The following is a 7,676-nucleotide window of genomic DNA, read 5'->3' on the forward strand; positions in this document are numbered from 1 at the left end:
TCACCTTTGGAAGATCGGTCTTGCCAAAAAAGGTTAGAACCAGAAAGGTTAACATCAGTATTCAAAACACTCTCCCTTAACCACGTCTCAGTAATAATCAACACATCTGGATTGGAGCTGTTAACCCACACTTTCAATTGATCCATTTGAGTTAATAAGCTTCTAGTGTTAACGTACAGAAAACCCAGGCCTTTACGAGAGCAGAAATCAGTGAAGCAGATATCAGAGCACAATTCAGAATTGGGGCAAGTAGATGGGCCAGGGTGTACATGCACATTGTGTGGTGGAGGTACCTGTACCAGACAGGGGGAGACAGGCCAGGGCAGACGGTGAACAGATCGCCAGGTGAAATCCAAGCAGCAGTGCAGCAGGTAACAGGAGTAGGTGTCACACCCACTTGGGAGAAGGTTTTATTTCTGGAGGCAGATTTCTTGTAGAAAATGCCAGTGGATGGTATTTAAACAGCAGGAGGGGGTTTCAGAGGATGCTTCAAAGACTACTGCCACTTGTTGGGCCCAAATAACTTTGCTGCACATTTACAGCAAAGTTATTCATAGTCAGGTTTTGAGATAAGATATCTCAGATGTGCGAGTGCCTTGTGAATTTTGCAAATGTATGAATAAAACCCCCCTGAAATATCACATTTACATACAGGGGCAAGAAAAGTATGTGAACCCTTTGGAATTACCTGGATTTCTGTATAAATTGGTCATCAAATATAATCTGATCTTCATCTAAGTCACAACAATAGACAAGCATAGTGTGCTTAAACTAATAGCACACCAATTATTGTATTTTTCTTGTCTATATTGAATACATCATTTATACATTCACAGTTTAGGTCGCTAATGAACCGCTAGGATAATGACTTGTCCAAAAGCTAATTGAAGTTAGGAGTCAGCTAACCCGGAGTTCAATCAATGAGACGAGATTGAAGATGTTGGTTAGAGCTTCCTTGCCCTATAAAAAACACTCACAAAATTTGAGTTTGTTATTCACAAGAAGAATTGCCTGATGTGAACCATGCCTCGAACAAAAGAAATCTCAGAAGACCTAAGATTAAGAATGGTTGACTTTATAAAGCTGGAAAGGGTTACAAAAGTATCTCTAAAAGCCTTGATGTTCATCAGTCCACAGTAAGACAAATTGTCTATAAATGGAGAAAGTTTAGCACTGTTGCAACTCTCCCTAGGAGTGGCCATCCTGCAAAGATGACTGTAAGAGCACAGAGCAGAATGCTCAGTGAGGTTAAGAAGAATCCTAGTGTCAGCTAAAGACTTACAGAAATCTCTGGAACATGCTAACATCGCTGTTGACGAGTCTACGATACGTAAAACACTAAACAAGAATGGTGTTCATTGGAGAACACCATGGAAGAAGCCACTGCTGTCCCCCAAAAATATTGCTGCACTTCTGAAGTTTGCAGAAGTGCACTTGGATGTTCCACAGCGCTACTGGCAAAATATTCTGTGGAAAGATTAAACTATAGTTCAGTTGTTTGGAAGGAACATACAACTCTATGTCTAGAGGAAAAAAGGCACAGCACACCAACATCAAAACCTAATCCCAACTAGAAAGTATGCTGGAGGGAGCATCATGGTTTGGGGCTGCTTTGCTGCCTCAGGGCCTAGACAGCTTGCAATCATTGACGGAAAAATGAATTCCCAAGTTTATCAAGACATTTTGCAGGAGAATGTCAAATCAAATCAAATGTTATTTGTCACATGCGCCGAATACAACAGGTGTAGACCTTCCAGTAAAATGCTTTACTTACAAGCCCTTAACCAACAATGCTTTAAGTGTTAAGTAAAAAGTAGACAGGCTAACATTATACTTATCTGTCTGCCAATTGATGCTCAACAGAAGTTGGGTGATGCAACAGGACAATGACCCAAAACACAGAAGTAAATCAACAACAGATTGGCATCAACAGAAGAAAATATGCCTTCTGGAGTGGCCCAGTCAGAGTCCTGACCTCAACCCAATTGAGATGCTGTGGCATGACCTCAAGAGAGCAGTTCACACCAGACATCCCAAGGATATTGCTGAACTGAAACAATTTTGTAAAGAGGAATGGTCCAAAATTCTTTCTGACAAAGGAGGGTCAACCAGTTATTAATTCCAATGGCTCACACAGTTTTTCCACCATGCACTGTGAATGTTTATGCGGCGTGTTCAATGAAGACATGAAAACATATAATTGTTTGTGTTTTTCATTTAAGCAGACTGTGTTTGTCTATTGTTGTGACCTGGATGAAGTTCAGATAAAATTTTATGACCAATTTATGCAGAAATTCAGGTATTTCCAAATGTTTTGCATACTTTTCCTTGCCAATAGTCAGCGGTCAGTAGTCAGACCCTTTACTCAGTACTTTGTTGAAGCACCTTTGGCAGCGAATACAGCCTTGAGTCTTCTTTGGTATCACGCTACAAGCTTGGCACACCTGTATTTGGGGAGTTTCTCCCATTCTTTTCTGCAGATCCTCTCAAGCTCTGTCAGTTTGGATGGGGATGGTCTATTTTCAGGTCCCTCCAGAGATGTTCAAGTCTGGGTTCAAGTCTGGGTCTGGCTGGGCCGCTCAAGGACATTGGGACTTGTCTCGAAGCCACTCCTGTGATGTCTTGGCTGTGTGCTTAGGGGCGTTGTCCTGTTGAAAGGTAAACCTTCACCCTAGTCTGAAGTCCTGAGCACTCTGGAGCAGGTTTTCATTGAGGATCTCGCTGTACTTTGCTCCGTTCATCTTTGGCTCGATCCTGACTAGTCTTCCAGTCTCTGCAGCTGAAAAACATCCCCACAGCATGATGCCACCACCACCGTGCTTCACCGTAGGGATGGTGCCAGGTTTCCTCCAGTCAAAATGCTTGGCATTCAGGCCAAAGAGTTCAATCTTGGTTTCATCAGACCAGATAATCTTGTTTCTCATGGTCCGAGAGTCCTTTAAGTGCTTTTCCAAGTGGGCTGTCATGTGCCTTTTATTGAGGAGTGGCTTCCGTCTGGCCACTCTACCAAAAATACCTGATTGGTGGAGTGCTGCAGAGATTGTTGTCCTTCTGCAAGGTTCTCCCATCTCCACAGAGGAACTCTGGAGTTCTGTCAGAGTGACCATCGGGTTCTTGGTAACCTCCCTGACCAAGGTCCTTCTCCCCATATTGCTCAGTTTGGCTGAGAGGTCAGCTCTAGGAAGAGTCTTGGTGGGTCCGAACTTATTCCATTTAAGAATGATGGAGGCCACTGTATTCTTGGGGACCTTCAATGCTGCATACATTTTTGGTACCCTTGCCCAGATCTGAGTCTTGACACAATCCTGTTTCGGAGCTCTACGGACATTTCCTTCAACCTCATGGCTTGGTTTTTGCTCTGACATGCACTGTCAACTGTGGGACCTTATATAGACAGGTGTGTGCCTTTCCAAATCATGTCCAATCAAGTCCTTTACCGCAGGTAGACTCCAATCAAGTTGTAAAAACATCTCAAGGATGATCAATGGAAACAAGATACACCTGAGCTCAATGCCGGGTCTCATAGCAAAGAGTCTGAATTCTTATGTAAATAAGGTATGTTTTTTATTTTTTATAAATTTGCAAACATTCTAAAAACCTGTTTTCGCTTTGTCATTATGGGGTATTGTGTGTAGATTGATGAGGGTTTATTTATTTTTTAATCAATTTTAGAATAGGGCTGTAACGTAACAAAATGTGGAAAAAATCAAGGGGTCTTTCCGAATGCACTGTATGTCATCTATATTATATAACACCAACAAGTGTTGATTTGTGTACAGCATTAAACACTGATAACTATTGCAGCAATATTAGAGCTGAATATGTTACTGTACCAAGGAGAATACCCATTTTTGGACATCTGACACCTTTATGGAAAGATAAACAAACAATCAAACAAACCAAGGTAATATAAGGGTTGCGGTTAGGGTTTGAGCAGCTATCAGGGGATATGGACAGAAATAAGCACTGTACAAACTGACCTGTTGTTTTCCTTGTAGGTTCCTGGACCTGTCTCTGCCAAAGATCTCCATGACAGCCCCGACTGACCTAAGGTCGTTGCTCTCGGCCATGGCAGCTAAGATTGATAAATGTTTGCTGGGTTCAGATACTGAGTTTGAAAGACTCGGCAGTAACAAGTTGTTCAGTGTTGATAAGGTAAGATTTAGAATTCAATACAATTGTTGTTCATAGGAACAAATAAAAAACCTAATGAGTGAAATATGTTTACATAAACCTGTGATATAGAGCAGATAGATACTAAACTAAACAGTACCTTTACAAACTGTAGTTTACTATGTGTGGTGAACACAAAAGATAGAATGGAAAAACCTATTGGTACTGTTAGTCTTTTGCAACAATTTGTTTGAATCTAATGGTGACTGTGAGCTTAGAGTAGTTTATCTTGCAGGTGTTCAACAAAGTCATGTTTGAGATGGCTGAAGGTGGTGCTGAAACTCAAGACAAGACCCAAGATGGAGGGGTTCCTCTCAAACTCACGGTCCACAGTCCCTACTTCACTATAGTAGAGGGAAACTCCAATGCCATTCTCTTGTTGGGGAAAATAAGAAACCCAACTCTAGGACTTTCTACATCAACACACAACATTTTTTTCACCTTTATTTAACCAGGTAGGCCAGTTGAGAACAAGTTCTCATTTGCAACTGCGTCCTGGCCAAGATAAAGCAAAGCAGTGCAACAAAAACAACAACACAGAGTTACACATAAACAAACATACAGTCAATAACACAAATGAAAAATAGAAAGATCTATGACACTGTGTGCAAATGTAGAAGAGTAGGGAGGTAGGCAATAAATAGGCCCTAGAGGCAAAAGTAATTACAATTTAGCATTAATACTGGAGTGATAGATATGCAGATGATGATGTGCAAGTAGAGATACTGGGGTGCAAAAGAGCAAGAGGGTAAGTAATAATATGGGGATGAGGTAGTTGGGTGTGCTATTTACAGATTGGCTGTGTACAGGTACAGTGATCGGTAAGCTGCTCTGACAGCTGATGCTTAAAGTTAGAGAGGGAGATATAAGTCTCCAGAACTGGAAGGAATGGCGACCAAAAGAAGTGTTGGCTTTGGGGATGAAAGTGCAATATAAAGTGCAATATATCTGTTGAAGCGCGTGCTGCATCCAGAGTAGTGATATTGGTCGGGCGGGATGGTGTGGGCAGCAATCAGTTGAAGAGCATGCACTTTAGTTTTACTAGCATTTAAAAAAAGTTGGAGGCCACAGAAGGAGTGTTGTATGGCGTTGAAGCTTGTTTGGAGGTTTGTTAGCACAGTGTCCAAAGAAGGGCCAGATGTATACAGAATGGTGTCGTCTGCGTAGCGGTGGATCAGAGAATCACCAGCAGCAAGAGTGACATCATTGATATATACAGAGAAAAGAGTCGGCCCGAGAATTTAACCCTGTGGCACCCCCATAGACTGCCAAATCTGTGACCAACTACAGAAGAATACAAAACATTCTGGATCAGCAGACATGCTGGTTTGTACTAACAGTAGTTCTGTCCTTAAGCTGTTCTTGTCTATTGATGTTCTGTATTATGTCATTCTCTATTATGTTTCATGTTTTGTGTGGACCCCAGGAAGAGTAGCTGCTGCTTTTGCAACAGCTAATGGGGATCCTAACAAAATACCAAACACCCCCCAAAAATACCAAGATCAATGCAGTATTTCATGTTCCCTTACTGGTATGATAATTAATTCCTGGAGTTTGAATTTACACTCAGTGAGCAGTTTATTAGGTATACCACCCTGTTCACGAAAATGGTTAGCTCCGACAGACAGTGAGTCAGGTGGCCGTGGCTTGCTGTATAAAGCACGCAGACAGGTATCGAGGCAATCAGTTACTGCTTGATTGAGCGTTAGAATTGGCAAAACAATTTTCCGGGCGCGCCTGTCTGTCACATTCTGACCTTAGTTCTTTTGTTATGTTTTTGTTTTAGTATGGTCAGTGTGTGAGTTGGGTGGGTTGTCTATGTTCTTTTTTCTATGGTTTGGGATTTCTGTGTTTGGCCTGGTATGGTTCTCAATTCGAGGCAGCTGTCAATCGTTGTCCCTGATTGAGAACCATACTTAGGTAGCCTGGTTTCACTTTTGAGTTGTGGGTGCTTATTTCCTGTTTAGTGTTTTTGTCTTTCACCTTACGGGACCGTTCGTTTGTTATTTAGTGTTTTGTTCAGTGTTCTAGTACGTCATTAAAAGCTATGAACACTTACCATTGGTCCTCCTCTCTTTCTCCCAACGACAAACGTTACAGAACCACCCACCACCAAAGGACCAAGCAGCGTGGTAACGGGCAGCAGCAGCGATCTCAGGACTCCTGGACTTGGGAGGAGATTCTGGACGGCAAGGGACCACAGGTACAGGCTGGAGAATATCGCCACCCCAAGGCAGAGCTGGAGGCAGCGAAAGCCGAGAGGCGGTGGTATGAGGAGGCAGCACGGCAGCGCGGTTGGAAGCCCCAAATATTTATTGCAACAGCTAATGGGGATCCTAACAAAATACCAAACACCCCCCAAAAATACCAAGATCAATGCAGTATTTCATGTTCCCTTACTGGTATGATAATTAATTCCTGGAGTTTGAATTTACACTCAGTGAGCAGTTTATTAGGTATACCACCCTGTTCACGAAAATGGTTAGCTCCGACAGACAGTGAGTCAGGTGGCCGTGGCTTGCTGTATAAAGCACGCAGACAGGTATCGAGGCAATCAGTTACTGCTTGATTGAGCGTTAGAATTGGCAAAACAATTTTCCGGGCGCGCCTGTCTGTCACATTCTGACCTTAGTTCTTTTGTTATGTTTTTGTTTTAGTATGGTCAGTGTGTGAGTTGGGTGGGTTGTCTATGTTCTTTTTTCTATGGTTTGGGATTTCTGTGTTTGGCCTGGTATGGTTCTCAATTCGAGGCAGCTGTCAATCGTTGTCCCTGATTGAGAACCATACTTAGGTAGCCTGGTTTCACTTTTGAGTTGTGGGTGCTTATTTCCTGTTTAGTGTTTTTGTCTTTCACCTTACGGGACCGTTCGTTTGTTATTTAGTGTTTTGTTCAGTGTTCTAGTACGTCATTAAAAGCTATGAACACTTACCATTGGTCCTCCTCTCTTTCTCCCAACGACAAACGTTACAGAACCACCCACCACCAAAGGACCAAGCAGCGTGGTAACGGGCAGCAGCAGCGATCTCAGGACTCCTGGACTTGGGAGGAGATTCTGGACGGCAAGGGACCACAGGTACAGGCTGGAGAATATCGCCACCCCAAGGCAGAGCTGGAGGCAGCGAAAGCCGAGAGGCGGTGGTATGAGGAGGCAGCACGGCAGCGCGGTTGGAAGCCCCAAATATTTATTGGGGGGGCCACACGGGGAGTGTGGCTAAGTCATGTAGAAGACCTGAGCCAACTTCCCGTGCTTACCGTGGAGAGAGAGGGACCAGGCAGGCACCGTGTTATGCCGTGAGGCGCATAGCCCGGTGCGGTACATAGCAGCACCTCGTATCGGCCGGGCTAGAGTGGGCATTGAGGTGCCATGAAGGTGCCATGAAGCCGGCTCAGCGCATCTGGTCTCCAGTGCGTCTCCTCGGGCCGGGGTACATGGCACTAGCCCTACGCATGGTGTCCCCGGTTCGCCAGCACAGCCCAGTGCGGGCTATTCTACCTCGCCGCA

This window comes from Oncorhynchus kisutch, linkage group LG11, assembly GCF_002021735.2.
Source record: "Oncorhynchus kisutch isolate 150728-3 linkage group LG11, Okis_V2, whole genome shotgun sequence".
NCBI classification, from domain to species: domain Eukaryota; kingdom Metazoa; phylum Chordata; class Actinopteri; order Salmoniformes; family Salmonidae; genus Oncorhynchus; species Oncorhynchus kisutch.